The sequence below is a fragment of the Oryctolagus cuniculus genome, chromosome 2, assembly GCF_051225735.1.
Source record: "Oryctolagus cuniculus isolate XC-2025 breed Fujian yellow rabbit chromosome 2, ASM5122573v1, whole genome shotgun sequence".
NCBI classification, from domain to species: Eukaryota; Metazoa; Chordata; class Mammalia; order Lagomorpha; family Leporidae; genus Oryctolagus; species Oryctolagus cuniculus.
The window spans coordinates 168,571,394-168,596,425 of NC_142868.1; the positions used below are offsets into that span (position 1 = coordinate 168,571,394).

The 25,032-nt window shown below is 41.8% G+C and overlaps 1 long non-coding RNA gene across 4 annotated transcripts in view; it reads right to left on the reverse strand.

The window, feature by feature from the left end:
- The window catches only part of LOC103347699 (uncharacterized), a 227,992-nt gene that overhangs the window by 200,550 nt on the left and 2,410 nt on the right, over window positions 1-25,032 (reverse strand). The window contains exon 1 of one of the 4 annotated variants that reach the window (XR_016229457.1): window positions 16,254-16,374. The exons of the other annotated variants lie outside the window; for them this stretch is intronic. This is a non-coding gene — a long non-coding RNA (uncharacterized LOC103347699). Of the gene's footprint in view, window positions 1-16,253; window positions 16,375-25,032 lie in introns of those variants that run through there. 4 annotated transcript variants of the gene reach the window in all.

Genomic DNA, 25,032 nt, shown 5'->3' on the forward strand with positions numbered 1-25,032 from the left:
CTCTATCTCCAAGATGAGTGACTCATGACTTATGAATCTGGAAGGGACAGACTGGATATGCTCATTCCGCACCACTCTTCCTCCTCTTGGCTACCAGCACACGGACACACATGCTCTAAGTCTCCAGGAGGAGTCTTCCCCAGAGGGTGTCACAGGTTGGGGTTCCCAGGAAGCAGATTCTGAGATGAGCGCACAGATTCTCCAGGAAATGCTCCCGAGATCAACATCTGTGGAAGGAAAGGGAAGAAGAAGAGAAGGAAGGGAAAGGGAAAGATAGAATGAGAAGGGCAGAAACAGGGAAGGAGAGAAAGGGAGCAAGACTGAGCGAAGGGAGAGGCTGAGCTGAGGTCAGTCTCAATGCTAGCCTGAGCTAAACCTTGAGGAGCTCCAAAGCTGGGATGGCCTTTCAAGGTTGTCTCAGACTGGGACTAGGGAAATGCTTCATTATTTCTCACTCTGATCAGTCATGAATGTGGGCTACCACAACAAGTGGGCACGACTTTGGACCAGTGGCTCTCTTTAGCCAAGGCTATCCCTACAGGTGGTTGCTGCTGAGGGTGTTTGCTCACAGCTCTCTCAGAGGCAAGGGGAATTAACCCTTTATTTCTAGAAAGGGCTGTAGGTGGCACACCACAAAAGTCACCTCACAGGCCCTAATCTACCTGCCCTAATCTAAGGGTTAATTTGCATCTCATTTGGCTCTCATACTAAGACCTCCACCTCAGTTTTTTTTTTTTTTTCCTTTCAACAACAAAAAGACTGAAATGTTATAAGACTCCTGATGTTTTAGAACTCAGCTGCCAATTCTTTGCTTCATGGCTTTATTTTTCTTGGGGCTTAGGCTGGGACAATGGATGCCATCGAAATGAAAAATAGGAGTGGGCATTTAGTTTAGTGATTAAGACACCAAGTCGCACATCAGAGTGCCTAGGTTGAATTACTATCTCTGGCTTTTACTTCTAACTTTCTGCCAGTGTAGACCCTGGGAGGCAGCAGTGATGGCTCGAGTGGGTTCCTGACATCCACATGGAAGACCCAGACTGAGTTCCTGACTCCCAGCTCCAGCCTAGCTCCCTTCCCTTCGGCCTCAACACTGTGGACATCTGGGGAGTCTACAAGCAGATGACAGTGCTGTCTGTCCCTCCTTCTGTGCACCTCTGCCTCATGAATAAATTACAAAATTTAAAACATGTAAGAGTTCTCAGTATCCTTTTCAGAACTCCACTGGATGGAGCCAGTCCTTGCCTCTTTCCTGAACTACAGCTACTGATTTCTGTCTGTCTGTCCTCTCTCCCTTATTACTCCCTCCAGTTTTTTTTTCCCTACACTCTTGCTAAAGGGAGATTTCAAAAGCAAAGATCTGATCATCTCATTCCTAGTTGCTTAAAATTCTTTGCTTTCTCAGTGCCCTCAGGATTAGGCTGAACCTTCTTAACACAGCTGAGTAGGTCAATGAGACTTGATTTGAACTCACCTGTTGGGACAGATTCTCTTAACACTCCCTTATTACAAACCTCTTTACTTGATGCTGTAGGAAAGTATTTGAAGTCTCCATTATCAACCAAGCCATTTCTTGACTCTGCTGGGTTTTTTTTGTTTTGTTTTGTTTTTTTTTGTTTTTTTTTTTAAGGGAAAGGGTTTATTGGGGAAAACCCAGCAAACCCAGCAGACTGGAGGAAAGGGGCAAAGAGGGAAAAAGAGAGTAAGAGAGAAAGAGGAGAGAGGAGAGGGGAGAGAGGAGTGAGAGAGAAGAGGAGGCTAGAGAGAGTGAGCAGAAGAGAGAAGCCAAGAGCCACTTGTTCAGGAACAGGTCCTTTCAAAACTTTGCCCAAGGGCGGGTACGGAAGCAGGAGCATCGAATCCCATTAGGATGGGGGTGGAGCTTGACAACAGCGGTTGGGTCATGTGGCTACCTGGCTTTCAGCAATGGCGGGGGAAGCCAGGGCCTAGGATGCAAATCAGGGTGTAGATTGCACCATAGATAAAACTGTGCCAATTTCCTAACATTTCCCCCTTTTGTTTTTTATAAAGCAGGAGTTGTATGAGATTACATTAGTCCCAAAAGTCCAGGATGGGTAGAGGGATGATGATCTGTCTTTAGAGCTACTTCCTGCTGACATGGGGTGACAAGGTACTCTTCACTAGCATGGGGTGATGTCTCAAGCCGCTGTCTCCTGGGTGGGGAGCCAAATATATCCCTGTAGAAGTATTTGGCTGACAGCCGGGTTGCTGAAGTCTTCGTTCATTCCATTATCACCTGCTGTAAATACTTAAACAGACACTGCAGTATAAAAGTCAGAGAGAGAATAGCAACCAATGATCCTAAGAGTGGCATTAACCAAGTAATGAGAGGATTTCATAGAGAGTAAATGAGGAGTGGGTCTCTGGACCCTTGTGAGGACAGTTTGATAGATGTGGCTTAAAGCTGATCCCAGCCAAGACTGGGAGAAAAGGCCACTTAACTTTTGCAGGTAGAGGAGTCTGTCTGTAGAGAAATTCTGAACAATCACACAATATCAAGTTGGGGAGAGGACCATCAGTACACACAGGTTGGGAGCAGAGCCATTGGTGTTACAGTAGAGGCTATGATTACAAAGGAATAAGACCCAAATGGGCTAGATACAAAGGACTGTTATTAGAGAACCTAAGAAAGGTGCTATCTAAGCTACAACTAAGTTTTCTGATTGAGAGGCAAATAGAACCTGACAGAAGGGGCTTGATAATAATCTGGTGGGCTTTAAGGCTTTGCAAATTATGAGGCCCAAACTTATCTATCTCTTCATAGGGTACATCCTAAGGGAGGTGTGAACCTCCTTGGGGAAGGCACCCTGTTGACTTCCATTACCTACCTGGCCTGGGAGGAGAGCTGGCTAGGTAAAGGCAGGTGGCATCTCTAACAGGAAATTTACAGTCCTGCCTGCAATGTTACTAACCCTACTTGGCCATCTCCACAGCTGCGGTGGTCACTTTGGAAGCTGGGCTGAGTGAAGGGCTATTCAGCTTAGGGCCAGTAAGATCTGTGGCTCTGACCTGGGCATCCTTCAACTCCAGAGCAGTTCCATTTCCAGTGATCCAACTCTTAGCAGAGCTTCCAGGGCTCTTCACAAGCTGACTTCTGCTGAAGCCCAGGCTTACCACATTGAAAGCCACTGCAGTGGACTGGCTTGTTGCTTCTGATGCCTAACTTTCTTTTCCTCCTGGTTTTTGTTAAAGCAGACCAGAGGATGCAAGTCAAGGGGGTGCTCAAGTCCCATCTCTAATCTTTGGTGGCCTAAACTAGAAGTCTATAGTCACAGGCATGTTCTGGTAGTGCTTTTTCTGAGATAGACATGCCCATGAGGAAAGCTATGTCCTTACTTTAAAACTTTCTTTCTTTTTAGTCTGAAAGAGAGGTTTTCCCTGTTTACTTTGATGATGGCAAAGTAAATCTAGCTATAAAATTATAATTTAAGCTTTCGTTTTGGCTATGCTATTACAGAAAATGTTAGCTATCCCTTTTATAACATATAAAGATCAAATGTTGCATCTTGGAGATTCCTTCATAATAGAATTAGTTTCCTACCTTGAAGAGAGTAGAGAAATCAGAGAACAAGTCTGGCTTAGAACAGAGAAATAAGGAGCAAGTCCCAGATCGCTTACTGACAATAGCAATATCAAATGAAAACTTAGCAAGCAGATTCAACCATTAGATAACAACTTAAGAAAACATTTACCAGAAGGTCCAATGCCGTCCATAAACTTTAAGAATACATGTATTTGGAAACATCTCTTAATTATCTAACACGGTGTACCTTGTTTAACCAGCAAACTTAAGCACAAGCATATAAAATGTTTTTAGTTTCTACCCACCAACAAATTTAAAACATCTGATAGAGATTCAGATCACATGAATCAAAATATAACTTTGATTAATTTTAGCCATTTAAATTTATGGGCAATCTTTTTGACTCTGCTGTTTTAACTATTTTCTTAAATTAGTGTATGTTGAACTGTGTCCTTGTCTGTTTCATTCAACTGAATGTGAGAATTTGGAGAGCAGGGACACTTTCCTAGTCTTACAACAGGCACTCAATAAATATTAAATGAATGCAAGAATATATCCAGGAAGAATTTATGGCCTGTGACATGCTTATTTATTAGCAGTAGACACTAAACATTTTGAAAAATGTTCAAATTTACTATTAAAAAGTCACTCTGAAACAAGAAGGTACAATTTTTCACTTAGAAATTGGTATAGTTACTAACAATAACAACAATAGGGTAGCAACAGCTTGGTGAAATGGGTGTCTGGTGAACTGCAAGTATCAGAAAAGCATTTTGGCAATAGCTAACAAGAATTTCACAATACTGAAGTCACATGTCTTAATAATGACACATCTAGAATCTATCCTGGGTAAGGGTCTGACTTAGCAGTTAAGACAACTGCCTGGGATCTAAGAGCTCTGGCTCCACTTCAGCTTCCTGCTAATGCAGACCCTGGGAAGCAGTGGTAATGGTTCAAACAGCTGGGTTCATACCACCCAGGTGGGAGACCAGGCTTGAGTTCCCAGCTCCTGGCTTTGGTCTGGCCTAGCCCTAGCAATTGCCAGCATTTGGGGAGTGGATCAACAAACAGGAACATGCACTCTTAAGTGTCCCCCTCTCCCCTCAACCCACTCCTTCTCAAATAAAAATAAATAAGTAAAAATAAAACAGAAATCTATCCTATCATTACTCTTACTTTTCTGAATTTTGCAAATTTTCTACAATAAGTATATATTCATTTAATATAAGAAAAAATGTGTCATGCTTTATTTGTTGAAGAGTGAAGTGAGAGTTGGTGGAGCTGTTGTTCTGATCCATGCAGCACCCATCTACCCCCTGTTCTTCCGGTTGCAGTCCTATCCCTCTCCTTTAGAGAAGTGCCTTCCCCTCAAATCCAGGTGCTTCTGATTGTCAATCAAGGAACAAGGTGGAGACATGACTCAGACAAAAATAATCATATTTTCTTTCCCAATAATTTAAATTTTAAATGAAGGCACAGAGGAACAAGAAGGTATTTAAAGCTGGTCTTCAAGAGGCAGAATCTTAGAAAGTTGGGTAAGGCACTTTCATTTCTCTTTTTAAAGATTTATTTGTTTGAGAAAGAGAGAGAAAAAAAGAGAGAGAATGAGAGAGGAGAGAGAATATCTTGTATCTGAGCCACAACAACTGGGGCTGAGCCAGGCCAAAGTCAGGAACTTCATCCTAGTTTCCCATATGGGTAGCAGGGAGTCAAGTACACTTGAGCCATTATCTGCTGCTTCTCAGGCACATTAGCAGGGAACTGGATTGAAGCGGAGTATCTAAGACTTGAACCTGCACTCTGATATGGGATGTGGGCATGCCAAGGTGGGGCTTAACTCACTGTGCCATAACACCCACATAGGAAGTATTTTTTAAGATCTCTGTTAAAATTCCTGGATACTTTTCCTTCTTTTTGGTCATTCATAAGCTCTTTTAATTCTGTAAACTACTCCATGTGGTTCCATAAATCTTTTTTATTTAAGTTAGTTTCTGGTCCTTGCAATAACTCTAATGATCCAAATAATAATAAATAATAAATAATAAGCAAGGGGAGGATTATCCTCTATCCTCCCCCATCCACAAATCTGCCACTATAACACAACAGTTTTTATTTGTTTATATTACCTACTGAATTACTTTGTATATTTAAAATCACGATCTCTTCCTTTTAGATTTTCCTACTTAACATTATACCTGCAAAAATGTTTGATGTTTTTACAAGCTCTTCTATTCATTATTTTTAATGCATGTTATCTTGTGTTGGTATTTCAAAATGTATTACATTTTGAACCAGTGTTTCAATATTTGAACCGGTTTTATTATTTCACGAACAGACATAATGTTTAAAATAAACACATTCACAGCAAGCATTGTGCTTCTACTATTTATTTCCTTAGCATAAATTTACCAAATGGAAAAAACATATCTGCTATAGTGTTATCCTTTTCCCTTCATGCATTTGATGTGTTGTGTTATAAAGTGAAAGATGCTTTTGTGCTACAAGTAATTTTCTGTTTTCTATACCTGGATTTCCATTTATAAGATATTATCAGATGAGGCAAGTTCAGATGAATAGATTTTTTTTTAAATTTTTTGCCAAGCAGAGTTAGACAGTGAGAGAGAGAGAGAGACAGAGAGAGTTATAGACAGTGAGAGAGAGACAGAGAGAAAGGTCTTCCTTCCATTGTTTCACTCCCCTATTGGCCACTGCTCCGAAGCCAGGAGCCAGGTGAGCCTCCCGGTCTCCCATGCGGGTGCAGGGACCCAAGGACTTGGGCCATCCTCCACTGCCCTCCCGGGCCGCAGCAGAGAGCTGGACTGGAAGAGGAGCAACTGGGATTAGTACCTAGCGCTCCAACCAGGACTAGAACCCGGGGTGCCAGTGCTGCAGGCAGAGGATTAGCCAAGTGAGTCATGGCGCCGGCCCAGATGAATAGATTTTACTTGGTTATTAATTGTGCTCTATATTATGACTGTTGCTGGTATAATTATAAATTTTAAAGTAAAAATGTATTGAATATAACATACATGAAGAAAATGGTGCAAATTACAAGGGTAGATACTCAATGAAAGTGAACATACCCATATAACTACTACAAAGGTCAAGGAAAACTTCTGGTACTCTAAAAGTTTCCTTGTGCTCCTACCCAATTATTACCTTTGTCAGGTAACCACAATCCCAAAGTCCGTCATGATAACTTATTATCTTCTGTTCCTGAACTTTAAATAAACATGCCCTTTTGAGGATAGTTTCTTTGATTCAATATTGTCCTAAGTAGCAGTAGCTCATTCATTCTCATTGCTGTGTAGTATTACATTGAACATATTTACCATAATTTACTTATCCATTCTGTTTCTGAAAAATACTTTCCAACTTTTGGTTACTACAAGCAGGACTGGAATTGCTGGGTTATAGATTACGTACCTATTCACCTTTCCTAGACACTGCTGGTTTTCCAAAGTGGTATGCCACTTTATATCCTTATCAGTATCATGGGAAAGTTCCAGTTGTTTCATGTCCTCAGCAATCCTTGTTACAAAAATTTATTTGAGAGGCAGAGACACAGAGAAAAAGAGCCCTCATCTGCTGGTTCACTCCCCAAATCAAACAATGGCCAATACTGGGTGGGGCCAAAGCCAGGAGCTGAAAAGTCAACTAAGGTCTCCAACTGGAGGTACCAAGGTACTCCAATATGGGATGTGGGCATCCTAAGGAGCATACTAACTGCCAGGCTAAATGCCTGCCCATTTAGTATGCATTTTCAATATTTTTAAAGACATGATAGGTAAATAATGGTATTCTGATTTCAATTTTTGCCTTTTGTATTATGTATTGACTACTTAGATGTTCCCTTTTATGAAATATCTATCTAGGTCTCACAAATGGGTGGCAGGGACCTATGTACTTGAACCATCACCTGCTGCCTCACAGGGTGAACAGTAGCAAGAAGTTGGAGGGGCTGGCACTGTGGCATAGCGGGTAAAGCCACCGCCTGCAGTGCCCGCAACCCATATGGGCGCTGGTTCGAGTCCTGGCTGCTCCACTTCTGATCCAGTTCTATGGTATGGCCTGGGAAAGTAATAGAAGATGGCCCAAGTTCTTGGGCCCCTGCACCCACATGGGCAACCCAGAAGAAGCTCCTGGCTTCTGATCAGCACAGCTCTGGCCATTGTGGCCAAATGGGGAGTGAAACAGTGGATGGAAGACCTCTCTCTTTCTCTCTCTGCCTCTCCCTCTTTCTCTGTGTAACTCTGACTTTCAAGTAAATAAATAAATCTTTAAAAAAAAAAAAAAAAGTTGGGGGCTGGTGCCATGGCTCACTTGGTTAATCCTCCGCCTGCAGCGCCGGCATCTCATATGGCCACCGGGTTCTAGTTCCGGTTGCTCCTCTTCCAGTCCAGCTCTCTGCTGTGGCCTGGGAGGGCAGTGGAGGATGGCCCAAGTGCTTGGGCCTTGCACCCGCATAGGAGACCAGAAAGAAGCACCTGGCTCCTGGCTTTGGATCGGCACAGCACCGACCGAAGCGGCCATTTGGGAGTGAACCAGTGGAAGGAAGACCTTTCTCTCTGTCTCTCTCTCTCACTGTCTAGCTCTATCTGTCAAATAAATTAAAAAGAAAAAAAAAAAAAGAAGAAGAAGAAGAAGTTGGAATCGGGAGCAGAGCCAGAATTTGAACATGGGCACTCCAATTTGGGATGTAGGCTCCCAGGGACATTTTTTTTTTAAGATTTTATTTAAAGAACAGAAATTTCATGTGTTTCATATATACAGAGTTAGGAATATAGTGTATCTTTTTTTAAAAGATTTTTTTATTTGAAAGTGAAAAAGAGAGAGTCATCCTCTGGCTCACTCCCCAATTGGCCGCAATGGCCAGAGCTGCGCCAATCCGAAGCCAGGAGCAAGGAGCTTCCTCTGGGTCTCCCACGCAGGTGCAGGGGCCCAAGGACTTGGGCCATCTTCTACTGCTTTCACAGGCCATAGCATAGAGCTGGATCAGAAATGGAGCAGCCAGGACTCAAAGTGGCACCCATATGGGATGCCGGCACTGCGAGTGGCAGCTTTACCAGCTATGCCACAGCGCTGGGACCAAGTGATATCTTTAAAAAAAAAAAAAAGATTTATTTATTTGAATGGCAGAGTTACAGAGAGATTGAGACAGAGAGAGAGAGAGAGAGAGAGAGAGAGAGAGAGACAAAGTCTTCCATCCACTGGTTCACTCCCCAGATGGCCATGCCAACCTGAAACCAGGAGCCAGGAGTTTCTTCCAGGTGCAAGGTGCAGGGGCCCAAGGACTTGGGCCATCTTCTACTGATTTCCCAGGCCATAGCGGAGAGCTAGATTGGAAGTAGAACAGCCAGGACTTGAACCAGTGCCCACAAAGGATGCTGGCACTGCAGGTTGTAGCTTTACCCACTATACCACAGTGCTGGCCCCATAGTGATATCTTAACTGCCATGCTCAATGCCTGCCCTGAGCAGTACGTTTTTAGTTGTATGAAGTCCAACTTACCGATTTTTAGCATTTCATGTTGTATCTTTTTAAAAAAAATATTGTAAAATACAAGGTCACAAAAATTAAACTCTATGTTTTATTTTAAACATTGGCTCTTAGACACGTGTTGTGTCATGTAATAGAACTTTAAATTCTTCTTTTAACATTTTTATGAATTTTTCTTATTTTACTGGCTAAGATCTCTAGTACAATGTGGAACAGAAATAATAACAACAACAATAATAAAAGGCACTTTGACTTCATGCCTAGTCTCAGGGAAAAGGAGTATTTATCTGTTATTTTATGTGTGATCAGTCTTACTAGGAACTTAATTGGTTTTATTATTTTATTCAGTGACTTTTTTGTACTTTTTTTCATTTTTTTTTTTATTTTCACTTTACTATTTTCTTACACTTTCTTCAAGTTTAGCTGTGTTTTTAAAGATTATTTAGTTGGGGCCAGCGCCGCGGCTCACTAGGCTAATCCTCCGCCTTGCAGCGCCAGCACACCAGGTTCTACTCCCGGTCAGGGCGCTGGATTCCGTCCCAGTTGCCCCTCTTCCAGGCCAGCTCTCTGCTGTGGCCCGGGAGTGCAGTGGAGGATGGCCCAAGTGCTTGGACCCTGCACCCCATGGGAGACCGGGAGAAGCACCTGGCTCCTGGCCGCGGCGGCCACTGGAGGGTGAACCAACGGCAAAAGGAAGACCTTTCTCTCTGTCTCTCTCTCTCTCTCAGTGTCCACTCTGCCTGTCAAAAATATATATATATATATTATTTAGTTGGAAGGCAGAGTTATAGAGAGAGGAGAGACAAAAAGATCTTAAATCCACTGGTTCATTCCCCAGATGGCCACAAATGCTGAGGTTGGGCCAGGTGGAATCCAGAAGCCTGGAACTCCATCTGAGTCTCCAACAAGTGTGGCAGGGGCACAAGCACATGGGTCATTCTCTGCTGCCTTCTCAGGCCCATTAGCAAAGTGCTGGATCAGAAGTGAAGCAACTGGGACTCTAACCAGAGCCCGTATGGTGTCCAATATGCTTCTCCACAACACAGGCCAAGTTTAGTCCTTTTTCTCTAACTTCCTTAGATAAATACTTAGACAATTTTCATTGAAAGCTATAAATGCCATGCTTTAGATTACAAATGTCCCTCTAAACACAGTTTTGGCTACATTTTAATTTTTTTATTATTTATTTACTTGTCAGGTAGAGTTATAGACACTGAGAGAGAGACAGAGAGAAAAGTCTTCCCTCTGTTGGTTCGCTCCCTAATGGCCGCCACTGCCAGCGCTGTGCCGATCTGAAGCCGGGAGCCAGGTGCCTTCTGGTCTCCCATGTAGGTGCAGGGGCCCAAGCACTTGGGCCATCCTACACTGCCTTTCCAGGCCACAATGGAGAGCTGGACTGGAAGAGGAGCAACCGGGACTAGAACCTGGAGCCCATATGGGATGCTGGTGCCGCAGGTGGGGGATCAACCAAGTGAGCCATGGGGCCAGCCCCCTGGCTACATTTAAAATTTTTAATGTATCATAGATTCATTATGATTTAGTTGAAAATATTTTCTAGTTTCTACTGTGATTTCTTCTCTGCTCCATGGATTATTTGGAAACATATAATTTGATTTCCATATATTTGCAAATTTTTTAGTTTTAAAAAATTGTTGTTAGGGGCTGGCACTGTGGCATAGCAGGTAAAGCTGCTGCCTGCAGTGCTGGCATCCTATACGGGCACTGGCTCGAGACCCGCTGCTCCACTTTCGATCCAGCTCTCTACTATGGCCTGGGAAAGCAGTGGAGGATGGCCCATGACCTTGGGCTCCTGCATCTGTGTGGGAGACCCAGAGGAAGCTCCTGGCTCCTGGCCACGGATCAGTGCAGCTCTGGCTGTTGGTGGCCATCAAGGGAGTGAACCAGAAGATGGAAGCGCTCTCTCTCTCTCTCTCTCTGCCTCGCCTTCTCTCTGTGGAACTCTGACTTTTAAATAAATAAATAAATCTTAAAAAAATTGTTAATTGGCTTAATTCCCCTCTGCCCAAAGGACATACCTTATATGATTTAATCTTTTATATATTAAGGATTACTTTATGGTGCAAGTTACTGTTACTTTTAATAGATGTTTCGTGTTCATTTGAAATAAAAGTTAATTCTTCAGTTACTGAGAAAAAATAATCTATATATATCAGCTGTATCACTTTTGTTAGTCATGTTTTGTTTTAATGTGTTTTTTTAAAAGATTTAATGTATTCATTTGAAAGGGAGAGTTACAGAGAGAGAGAGAGACCGGGAGAGACAGAGAGGTTGTCCATCCACTGGTTCACTCTCCAGATGGCTGCAAGTGCCAGAGCTGGGCCAGGACGAAGTCAGGAGCCAGGAGCTCCTTCCAGGTCTCCCACATAGCTGCAAGGACTTAAACACTTGGGACATCTTCCACTACTTCCCCAGGCACATTAGCAGGGAGCTGGGTGGGAAGCAGAGCAGCCAAGTCTCGAACCCACACTCATATGGGATGCTGACATCACAGGTAGTGGCTTGAAATACTACATTACAATGCTGGTACCAATATTGAATACTCTTATGAATTTTTGTGTACCTGTTCTATTAGTTACTGGAAAACATGCAACATAAGCTCCTACTGTTAATGCAGATTTGTCTATTTCTCTTTATACATTTGATAATTTTTGTTTTATGTATTTTAAGTATATTGCTATTTATGTACAGAATTAGAATTGTTATATCATCCTGATGGGTTGATAGTTTTATTAATTGGAAAGATCTCATATAATTTCTAACAATGCTTCTTTTCTAAGATTTATTTATTTATTTGAGAGAAAGAATGACAGAGAAGTAGAAACACAAAGAGGGAAAGATCTTCCATCTGCTAGTTCACACCCCAAATGGCTAAAACAGCTAGTTAGGCTAGGCCAAAACCAGGAACACAGAATTTGATCCTAATCTCTCATGTGGGTGGCAGGAAGCCAAGACTTGGGCCATCTTCTGTTGCCTTCCCAGGTGCATTAGCAGGAAGCTGGACTAGCAACAGAGTAGCCAGGACTCAAACTGGTGCTCAGATATGAGATACTGGCATTGCAAGTGGCAGCTTAACCTGCTGTGCCACAATTCTGGCCCCAGTCTTTTTATAATATGCATTTTCCATAAACTTAACGAAGTTCAAGGGTGAACAGATTCTTTCAAAATTCTTTTAGTGGCAAATGTAGAATGTACAATATACACCCTTGATTTACTGCAGACTAGTATAAATTAGTATTTTTACACTTTTAAGATGAGATATCTTTGCTGGTACTCTCAGTGGAATGTACATAGGTCTTCTTCTCCATTTTAGAAACTGATTCTTGATTGGTTCTCTATTTCTGAGCTCAAGAAACCCAAATTCTCCTTAAGTCAGGCCATTCTCCTGTTCTTCGAACCTTTCTCATTCCAGATAATTGAGCCTTCTGCCTCCATGGAACAGCGTTTCAAGAAATCCCCGCGTCCTAACCCTCCCTCTAGAGAACAGAAGGGAAAAACACTTCTGGTTTTTCCATGATGAGCCAATACAAGAAAACAAGATATGGTTTCTCAATTAACTTATCCTGCCACCCCTACTAATATTATTTAGGTCTTGTGGCCTTGCCTTGGACTCTATCCATAATTGATTACACTATCTCCAAGGGAAATGAATTCTAAGTTATAAATACTTAGACTTCAGTAACTTTAAGAACCGAGTATATTCATAATATATATAACGCATATACTACCATTTTTCTTGCTTCACTTTATTTGGGGGAAAGAAAAAAATACGAAGGACAATGATAAAGTTCATCACGACTATAAGAACACTGTGGTCAATTTGCTTTAGAGTTTTGCTTTAACACTAACAGCTGTAAACAGGTCAATATGAGGAAATACACATCTCTCACAAATTGCAAGACAAATGTGTGCCTTTTGTTTTCTTTGCCAGAATACAAATGACACAAAGATAGAGGACAGTTAATAATTTTCAGAGGTACACCTTCTCTGAAGTACCCTGCCAAGTTAAACAAGCAATCATAAATACAAGAGGGCTTTAAAAAGTTTATGGAAAATGGAATTAAAAGTAATGGATATTTTCTATTAACTCTTTGAAGCCTTTTAGTATCTATGTAGATAATATTTAATTTAGGGCAAATATTTGGGGTGTTATAGCACCTAGGCCAAAGAATTATGAGGTGATAGTCTTATTTAATAAATCATTACAAAGATCCATTAGGATAATTTCCAGGGAGCAAATAATGTTAATTTTGACATAGACCACACATTTTACTAAAAGTGAACAAACTGATTCCTAAACTGATGTCCTTCCTCCATACTTAACTGCCAGCAAAGACAATGCAGTCCAGACTTCTTACTACTTTCTGGGCTCTCCAGCAGTCATCTGGATTAATATAGACTAATCTTTTACTCTCGGGTTTCAGAAAAAACTTGATTTCAAGTGGTTGCCTCAAGCACCAAGGCACACTTTACAACATGTATCAAGGGTATACTGAACTCAAAGTAATTTTTTCTTCTCTAACATCAATTTCCTGATTCCGTGGAAAGAACAATTTTTGTTTTTTAGTATGCCTGGATCACTCTGTCTAGTCCAATAAATACTGGAGTAAAAGCTGAATAACAAAGTATATGTGTATGTGATTATGTAGATATCATAAAAAGCATTTTGTTTTTCCAAAATTAGTTGTTACATTTGGCCTGGGATCATCTGAAAACTCGACGTGATCGATAAAAAAATTCCATAGTAATAAAATGAGTTTTTAAAATCTGTTTCCCCCTAAAAGACATATTCCACACTTAATCATTCAAGAGCTGATTATTCAGAATGTGTAATATATAAACATGCTATTTTTTTCTTTTCCCTTCTGCTGCCAGATTTTTGGTCATTTCACAGCTCATTAATATTCTCTCTCTGGGAAAATAAAAGGAAATGTAGCTCAAACTAGTATTTTAAACTTTCTATGTAAACGCTTTGTAGGAAGGGTTATAATTATTGGTTAATATATCACTTTTCTTTAATAAATATTTGGTTAGGCTCTGCTAAACACTGAGGAAGAATTAAAGTTTACGACATTGTCCCTGTTCTTAAGACTCCTAAAATATAATTGGAAATAAAAAATTTGTGTACAGTAAAGCCAAATACTAATGGAGGCCATACATATAATATACATATATATGTATGTATTTAATATATATAGATATATATCATTAAAAATACATAATTTAAACCACAACATGAAATAATCTGGTTATACACATGTTATGTACAAGAGAACGTTACAGTCCTACAGTGGTTCAGGAAAAAGAAAGCACAATGTAGACTGACAAAGCCATCACGGAAATTCTCAATAAGTAGTGAGACTTGAGCTAGTTATTAAAGAATGAATGGAATTTCAATGTGGGAAGAGGAAAAAAAATTCTGCCCAAAGAAAAAAGCAAAAACCTCCAGAATTCCAGAGTCTACGGCCCCTATGTACCTTTAATACTTTTGAGGTATTTCAAGCATACAGAATATAGAGAATAATATAACAAACTGTTCATCCGCCACACCTAACTTTGTCAAATATTAACTTCTTGCTGTATTTGCTTCACATCCACTTCTTTTTTAAGTGAAAAAGCAACAGGGATTTGGCTGAAGCCTTTTGTCTGCTGTGTCATCAATCTCCTTGCATAGCAGAGGGAACAAGCACCCTGAATATGGTATTTATTAAGACCATGCATGTTTTTAAATATTTAACACACATGGATATCTATCTATTGTTTTATGTGTACATACTTTATTTAAATAGTATCATACTTTATGGGTCTTTTGCTGCTTTTTTTCATTTAGTTTTTTTTTTTTTGAGATTTATGAACTTTCCAGTTCCAGTACACTTATTTTAGTTAATGTATAATATTCCACTGTGTGATCACACAATAATTTACTTATACATTCTCCAGTAGATAGAAATTTAGGTTATTTCCTATTATTTTCCTGTTATAGACAATGCTTCAATGAATATTCATTTATATGTCTCCTTGCACACTTAAGGAAAAACTGTCAGGATGTTAAAATAAAGGCATCTTTAGCTTTAATCAATCTTGTTAAATTGCCTTCCCATGTTTTTCCCCAAGTTATAGACCTCCCACAAGTGTACTGTATAAGAGTTTTCCATATCCTCCTTATCTTTGCAATTCTGATGACGCTACCACAGGTACCCTGGAATCAATATTTCCTGTAAACTGGCTGTCTGTATAGATGTTCAACACTGGATCTCACCATGAACCAGCCCGGCCCAAGCCAAGAGAGGATAATGAATCTCTTTGAGGAAGAACAAAGAAAAAAAATGATTTGGTAGCTGAGGACCAGGTGTACACTTCATGCATTTGCATCTAGTATAACCAGAAACTCAGTAATCAAAGCTTAGTAGATATTAAATTGACTGGATCTAATTATAAACCCTGATCTGCTTCTAGCTTTCACTTCTTTGAGCTTCAATTTCCCCCATCTATAAATTATGGATGATAATAATTCAAGGAGCCATTCCAAAGATAAAATGTGATTTAAATGGGAAAACATTTATAAACTCTAAAGAGCAATGCAAATTAAGTTATAAAAGATTAGAAAACTGCTTCTCTATTGTGATGATTTAGACATGACCATATAGTACTTTAGTGGTTCAAAAGCAATACCAAATATCTTATTGGCATTCTTCTTTCTCCTCTAATATATCTTGAAGTCCCACATACCTCAGATTCTGCCCAGGGTCCCCTATAAGATGACACGGTAATTGAGAAAAGTCATTCTAATCCTTACTTGCAATTCTCAAAAAGAGCCACACTTAAATTCCATCCTATTCTCCAGTCCTCAAAAACAAGTTCAACATCTCTTATTCTAATACTCAACTTTTTGGATTTTTAGTTTCTCCTTTCTCCTTTTTTTCATCATTTTTAAAGTTGACTTAGCTCCTTTCTGGCTAACTTATCTCCTTCTGCACTCAGATCTCCAGTATCCATTCCCTAAATTCCATGTCAAAAATAGGCCAAGGAAAGGCTGGAAAACACTTTCACACCTTCATAAATCATCTCACAGTATACATTTTTGTCATGGAATCCAGTGATATTATTTTCACTTTGATGTTTAAAAAACAAGACCCTTCTCTGCTCTTTTTAAATGGTCCTTGCTTACAAAATAAATGAAAAGGTTGCTTACCCCAGCTCTATGCACTTAGACTTCACTCAGGAGATCTCATGATGCACTGATCACCTTCCCTTGTATGACTCAAATAGATGCTCATGCATTTTGTATCACATCTGTCATTATCCTTGCAATAGCCACTCCTTGAAAGGCCTCTTAGCCCCTCCAATCAACAGGCCTAAATATGAACTCACTTTTATTCCAAATTTAGCCTTCCCTTAAGACTTCCATATTTCCATTGTTGACATTTTGGAAGCATATTTACTGGCCAGGTGCAATATTATCAGAAGAGGAAGAGAATGGGGCTGGAGAGACCAATTAAGAGGCTTGTACCACGTAGCAGAAAACAGACCACACTCAGATTTGCAGACATGGTGTTTGGGGTATATTTGGAATAGCAGGAGAGTGCTCTCCTTGCATGAGAGGCAAAATACACTCTAAATAATGGCATCAGCAATATAAGAGTGTTCTACTTCCAGGCACTACAAGTCCATAGAAACATTTCCAGACATGTAAACAGACATAGACCCCCTATCTGCAGCTCCATGCTTATGCCTTAAAAAGAGTTATTCACAAATGTCCTGTAAAATCTTACCCTTTTGTAAATAAAATACAAAGAGGGGAATTTTCATGAGTTTCCTTCCTTTGGTTCCTTACACAATGAGAACAATGATGCCATCAACACATGTTAAAACTATTCTGACAGTATCAGATGTTCAACAAAGAAAGTTCACACCATCAGATAAATCCTAACTTAACATACAAAGTATTTTTGTATTTTTAAGAAATTCACTCTGTCTCATTGTCTTTCAAGTACATTTTTTTTTGATGAACCAAGGGGTAGATGTTTGGCCTAGGGTTAAGATCCCAGTTAGAATGGCACTATGATTCAAGAACATCTGTGAGCATGTGATTCAAAGGGGAGCAAATATGTGTTTGGGAGAGTTTTTTGATCAAGATCCAAGGGTCAGGTTGGAGTTGAGGGTTATGTAATTACAGATTACAATCTGAATAGCATCTCCTGGAATTGGATAGTACAGTATCTCTGAGTTTGTTATGGCTATAAAAACAATTGAATCAGATCAATGGGAGGGTGTTACGACAGAGCAGGTTAAGCTGCTGCTTGGGAAGTCTCCTATATAAAAGTATCTAGAATCAAGTCCCACCTCCACTTCTGATCCAGCTTCCTGCTAATGAGCACCTTGGGAAGGTAGCTTAAATGCTTAGGTCCTTGCCACCCACATGGGAGACCCAGATAGAGTTCCTGGTACCTGGCTTAAGTCTGGTTCAGTCCCAGCTGTTGTGAGCATTTGGGAATTGAAAAACAGATGGAATATCTCCCTCTCTCTCTGCCTTTCAAAAAAAATTAACAAATAAAGTAAGTCACCAGACTTTAAAATATTGAATTAAAGCATAGGCTACAACAGAGTGTTCACATAATTGGTAGTTATAGTCCCCTCATATTCAATATTGACTTGACTGAATTTGGAACACTGAGCCTAAGTCTTTGTGCCTAAATTTAGAAAGATATCAACAAATTAAATGTGTGCAATTGAGATATATGGCTATTATGGTATATGAAAAAAGTTGAAAATAATTTGGAAGAATATAACTAAAAGGAAACAAAATAGCAGAAGAGGAAATATGAACTTTAATAGTTTAAGTCAGAACCGACCATAATAACAAACAATGATATACTTCTGTCACCCTCTTTCGTAGTTTCTCTTTGACACTGCTTATCCATTTGTCTCTTAAAATTCCTTTGCTTCACTGATAACATTTATATCAATTCAGCAGATGATAAGATTGAATTAGAGGGCCGGCTCCCCAGCTCACTAGGCTAATCCTCCACCTGCAGCGCCAGCACACGGGGTTCTAGTCCCGGTCAGGGCGCCGGATTCTGTCCTGGTTGCTCCTCTTCCAGTCCAGCTCTCTGCTGTGGCCAGGGAGTGCAGTGGAGGATGGCCCAGATCCTTGGGCCCTGCACACATATGGGAGACCAGGAGAAGCACCTGGCTCCTGGCTTCAGATCAGCGTAGCGCACTGGCCGCAATGCGCTGGCCGTAGCGGCCACTTTGGGTGGTAAACCAACGGCAAAAGGAAGACCTTTCTCTCTGTCTCTCTCTCTCACTGTTAACTCTGCCTGTCAAAAAATAAAAAAATTTAAAAAAATTTTTTTATAAAGATTGAATTAGAAATGTGAAGATATTTTTTCTTATATTTTTATTTACTTATTTGAGAGAAAGAGAGAAGTATAAAACACTTATCAATGGAAACACCTGTGAAGGATGAAGAGGCACGGGTGCAAGAGTAGGTGGGGGGCCGGCACCGTGGCTCACTAGGCTAATCCTCTGCCTTGTGGCGCCGGCACACCGGGTTCTAGTCCCGGTCGGGGCGCCAGATTCTGTCCCGGTTGCCCCTCTTCCAGGCCAGCTCTCTGCTGTGGCCAGGGAGTGCAGTGGAGGATGGCCCAAGTCCTTGGGCCCTGCACCCCATGGGAGACCAGGATAAGTACCTGGCTCCTGCCATCAGATCAGCACGGCGTGCCGGCTGCGGCGGCCATTGGAGGGTGAACCAATGGCAAAGGAAGACCTTTCTCTGTCTCTCTCTCACTGTCCACTCTGCCTGTCAAAAAATAAAAAATAAAAAAATAAAAGAGTAGGTGGGAAGGGCCTGGGACTACAGTGCATGTCTTACTGTGTATGGAAGAATGAGTGAGGGAATGATTGAGTAGGAAGAGCCTGTCTGCAGAGCACATCTGGGAAAGGTGTAGACTGGCCATTGGGGAACACCAGAGCAAAGATTTCCCATCAAGGAAAACTTCATTGGGCAAGAATGGCCATTCTCAGTCATTGGCTAGAACATCGAGGGGGAGAGACTTCCGGATAAGCGATGTGATGTATCCAAAAGGCATGGTGGCTGGAGACTGTTAGCCAATCATGTCCCTTGCAGCAGGTACTTCTCCAAAGGGAGACCTGAGCCTGTGGCTACCTCATCACTCTACTCCCACACACCATAACTGGTTCCATCTTCCTAGCTTTCTTTGTTGGGACCTCTTCCTGTGCTCACACTCTAAATGTTGGGGTTCTCTAGGAATTGAATTTCTGCCTATCACATGTATTTTCTCCATGAGACTTCATCTCAACTCACAGTTTCAAATATTTCCATCACTGTATGTTGATTTGGTCACCACATTCACCTATAGTCCCCTAACCATCTTCCATCACGTCTGAAGTCCTGCCAATGGCCTCCAATTCATTTTCCACACTGTAGCTGGTGAGTCACAAATAAGATGTTATTCCTGTGCTAAAATTCCATCAATAGCTGCTTTTTGTTCAGCATTTAAAAATCCAAATAATTTAAAGTGATTTGCATGCTCCTCATAGACTACTGCCTGCTTCCCCCTCCACAGTCAAGTGTTACCTCCTTTACCACAGAGGTATTTTCATTTCTTTGAATGCAACCCTTTTTTTTTTTTTTTGACAGGCAGAGTGGACAGTGAGAGAGAGAGACAGAGAGAAAGGTCTTCCTTTGCTGTTGGTTCACCCCCCAGTGGCTGCTGTGGCCGGAGCGCTGCGGCTGGCGCACTGCGCTGATCCGAAGGCAGGAGCCAGGTGCTTCTCCTGGTCTCCCATGGGGGTGTAGGGCCCAAGTACTTCGGCCATCCTCCACTGCACTCCCGGGCCACAGCAGAGAGCTGGACAGGAAGAGGAGCGACTGGGACAGAATCTGGCGCCTTAACCGGGACTAGAACCCGGGGTGCTGATGCCGCAAGCGGAGGATTAGCCTAGTGAGCCATGGTGCCGGCCCTGAATGCAACCTTTCTACACTTGGCATGGAATACACCTTCTTGCCTTGCTAATTTCACATCTGTCTTTTAAGTCTCAGCTTAGATGTTCCTTCCTCCATGAAGACTTCCATAACCTGAAAAGACCAGATTCAGTGCTTTCCAAAGTGTTCCAAGGAACATGTGATAAAGGACAGGTGGAATTGGCTGTGGATCCATAGAGGACAGTGAAAAACTACTTGGGTGCTCAACACTAGAGATGGAATAAAAAGAACCAAACTTCACATTTCAGAATTTCAGGAAATACACTGTACAACATAGGAATACTTTGATAAACAGTTTGGTGTTGGTGATGGTTCTCCCGAGAGACACAACAGGAAAACATTCTCAGTACAGTCACCCGCAGCTACCCAGTCAAACCCCAGGCCTTGATAATGTGTTCATTTTTGTGTTTCTGTCAGCACAGCTGGGAGCAGTAATGACATGGGGGGGAGGAGGAGCAGGGTTACTATAATGCATGGGGATCATCCCACATAAGAAAAAATTATCCCACACAAAATGCTAATAAACACTTCATTAAGAAATACTGTGGAGGCTGGTGCTGTGGCACAGGGAGTTAACACCCTGGCCTGAAGCACCGGCATCCCATTTGGGTGCCAGTTCTAGTCCCCGCTGCTCCTCTTCCAATCCAGCTCTCTGCTATGGCCTGTGAAAGCAGTAGAAGATGGCCCAAGTCCTTGGGCCCCTGCACCTGCGTGGGAGACCTGGAAGAAGCTCCTGGCTCCTGGCTTCAGATCAGCGCAGCTCTGGCCATTGTGGCCAATTGGAGAATAAACCATCGGATGGAAGACCTCTTTCTATCTTTCTCTACCTCTCCTCTCTCTGTGCAACTCTGACCTTCAAATTAAAAAAAAAAAAAAAAAAAAAAAAAAAAAAAAGAGGGCCAGCACTGTGGCTCACTTGGTTAATCCTCCACCTGCAGTGCCAGCATCCCATATGGATGCCAGGTTCTAGTCCTGGTTGCTCCTCTTCCAGTCCAGTTCTCTGCTGTGGCCCGGGAGGGCAGTGGTGGTTGGCCCGGGTGCTTGGGTCCCTGCACCTGCATGGGAGACTGGGAGGAAGCACCTGGCTCCTGGCTTTGGATAGGTGTAGTTCTGACAGTAGCGGCCATTTGGGGGGTGAACCAGAGGAGGAAAGACCTTTCTCTCTGTCTCTCTCTCACTGTCTAACTCTATCTGTCAAATAAATAAATAAATAAATAAATAAAAAGAAATACTGTGTTAGGAGATATGCAAACATGGAAGCGGAGCTGAATTTCCCAGAATAACAGAGGAGAGGCCAAGAGCTGACACCTGAAGACTCCCAAGCAGAGTTCTGCCTCACCTGTAAAATACAGTCTGAGGCAGTATTTTTAAAAATAGTGGTTTAAAAAATATACACATACATACATATGAAAAAGAACCAAATTATTAACCTAACATACATCCAGTATCTTATTCTAGCTCTTCTCCCCTGTACCCATTTTGCTATAACTACATGAGTACACATCTGCGTTCCCGAGTCCAGGTGCCATGTCCTACTATATCACCAAAACCTAATACAATGTTTAGCACATGACAGTTTCTCAATATTTCTGAATTACGATTCCCCAAAAATAAAAATTAGTCCTGAGAACTTTTCTTAAGTTTTAGACCCACACATTTATCACTAACTTTACATTTCTAGTTGGGCACCTCAAATTTAACAGGTACAACATACAATCATCCTCTTTAATCCAAAGCTAAAACCCTCCCACAAATGACACTATTTCCCTTTCACATGGCAAATGCTATCACAATCCTCAGAAACTGCCTAGAGAAGCCTGTATTCCTCCCATGTCTCTGTCACGTCACTGAATTCTCTACCTGCGTCCTCACCTCCCCGTGCCTGTAATTTCTATTTCCCAATTATCTCTGAGGTCTTTCCTTTTCTCTATCCTCAGTGCTCTGGGCCTTAAGTCAGCGTCTCTAAAAAGTTGTTACAAGGCCGGCGCCGCGGCTCACTAGGCTAATCCTCCGCCTAGCGGCGCCTGCACACCGGGTTCTAGTCCCGGTCGGGGCGCCGGATTCTGTCCCGGTTGCCCCTCTTCCAGGCCAGCCCTCTGCTGTGGCCAGGGAGTGCAGTGGAGGATGGCCCAGGTGTTTGGGCCCTGCACCCCATGGGAGACCAGGAAAAGCACCTGGCTCCTGGCTCCTGCCATCGGATCAGCGCGGTGCGCCGGCCGCAGCGCGCCAACCGCGGCGGCCATTGGAGAGTGAACCAACGGCAAAGGAAGACCTTTCTCTTTGTCTCTCTCTCTCTCACTGTCCACTCTGCCTGTCAAAAAAAAAAAAAAAAAAAAAAAAAGTTGTTACAGGGGACAGAGTTGTGGCATGTCCAAAACTGCTGCCCGTGATGCTGTCATCCCATGTGGGTGACAGTTTGTATCCCGGCTGATCCCCTTCTGATCCAGCTCCCTGCTAATGGAGCTGGTCCAAATATTTGGGCCCTTGCCACCCAAGTAGGAGGCCTATACAAAGCTCCTGGCTCCTGGCTTTGGCCTGGCCCAGTCCTGATCATTGTGGCCATCTGTGGAGTTAACCAGCAGACAGAAGATCTCTCCAACTCTGACTTTCAAAATAAATAAATAAAACTTAAAAAAAAAATAGTTGTTACAATAGCTTCCTAAATCCTATCTTCATCTCCATGACTGTCATGAAAGTCAGCCTTTAACACAATGGAAAATATTCTCAAAATCATACTAGTTCAGAAGATAAACATTTTAAAAATTTTATTTTCATTTTATTTGAAAGGCAGAAAGAGCAAGGGACAGACACAGAGAGATCTCTAATCTACAGGTTCATTCCTCAAATGCCCATAAACCCCAGGGTGGGACCAGGTCAAAGCCAGGAGTTGGGAACTCAACCCAGGTCTCTATGGGTAGCAGGAATTCAAGTACTTGAGCTGTTATCTACTGCCTGCAAGGGTATGTATTAGCGGGAGGCTGGAATTAGAAGCAGAGTCAGGACTCAAACCCAGGTACTCCAACATGAGAAACCGGTGTCCCAAGGGGCATCTCAACTTCCGTGCTGAAGGACTGCATCCTATTATTCCTTAAGTATGTTTGAATTTATAAATTTTTTTCAGCCAGATTTTAGGAATCATTTCACAATGTATATTGAAACAGCACATTGTATACTGCAAATATATCCTGCTTTGTCAATTAGACCTCAGTAAAGCTAGGGAAAACAGAAATAAAATTTAAAAAAAAATAAATGTAACTTTTTTAGTCTCATTGCTCCCTTTCCCTCTCTTCTCGTAATTTAGGCAGATGTAGCTGTATTGTATACACCTATTATTTCACATGTATGTTGTGTCTGAGTCTCTTCCCCAGTGAACAACCTGGTTGTAGTGAACCTTTCTGAGCTAAAGCTTGCTCAGTGTACCTTATCCAGAGCTGTTGGTGTACTGAAAAGCTGAGTGGTGGTCGTGTCAAACAGGGACCTCAATAAGCCAGAAAATGGGGCTGGCGTGCAGCACAGCAGGTCAAGCTGCTGCTTGAGACGCCAGCATCCCATACCAGAGTTCCTGGTTCAACTCCCAGTTACTTCACTTTGGATCCAGCTTCCTGGTAATGTACACCCTTGGAGGCAGCAAGCGATGGCTCAAATGCTTGGGTCCCTGCCACCTATGTGGGAGAACAGGATTGAGTTTCTGGCTCCTGGCTTCAGCCTGGTCCAGCTCAGCTGCTGTGAGCACTTAAGGAGTGAATCAGTGGATGGGAGTTCTCTTTCTCTCTCTCTTACAAATAAAATGAAAATAAAGAAGTAAAAAAATTAATAATAATAAGAAGAAAGACAAAGTAGATCCAATGGGTTGTCAGAGAAGAGGACTTGAAGGATGGGCCAACAGGAAAATCTGGATATGGTGGCAACTGGGGGTTGCTACCCATCTCAGCCTTTTTGTACTCCCTGCTGTGTGACGCTTAGCTCGATAGGCACTTTAAGTGGCTGGGGTCAGTGGCCATTCTGCAGCGTGCCATCTTCTCTTGTTGTCTGGCTAACTTTTGCATATTCCTCAGGGATCAGTTTCAACCTCATTCCTGAATCTTCTTCCAGTCTACGTTCCTGCTCCTCCTCAGTGCTTCTCACACTGTTTTGTGAAACTGCAAACTCCTCAAGGACAGGAACCATGATTTTCTTTTCTGCGTTCTGTACCACCAGAATCTAGTAATCATCACCTCTAAACATATTACAGGGAGGCAGATTTGCACTTAGCGTAAAAGAAATTATATATTATAACATGTATTATACTGTAATACAGTGAGGCCAACATTTGGTTTAGTGATTGAGAAGCATTAAGATGCCCACATCCCTGGGCTTGAGTCCTGGCACAGCTTCTGATTCCAGCATTTTGCTAATGTGGAGGCAGTGGTGATGATGGTTCAAGTAGTTGGGTGCCGGCCACCCACACAAGAGACGTGGACTGAGTTCCTGGTTCAGGTCTGGCCCTACATTTTTGGTTGTTGCAGTTATCTGGGGAGTCACCAGAAGATAAAAGCTTTTCTTCTCCTCTGAGTAATAAAGAAATAAATTATATGTATGTAATATATATGTGTATATGTGTGTGTGTATATATATATAAATGTATAGACCAGAGGGTAAGAGTCTGGCTTCATTTCAAATTGGAGCTTTCTGTGTTATCTTGAATAGTGTAGTCTACCTGTGCTTCATAAAATGGAGATATTATCTATGCCATTAGGTTTTTTTATGAATTAAATGAGACAATGCGTGGAAAGTACTTGGCTTAGTTCCTGGCACTTGGTTAGCACTTGGTTAGCACTTGGTAATGTCAGATTTTTTTTTTTATTAGTTTTTATGATCATTCACAAGAGCACTATCTCACAATGAAGTGGGATTGCTCTGAGAAGCAGAGAGTGCCCTTGTCCTGAAGGTATTCAAGGGGCAATAAATCCAGGAGAGGTATCAT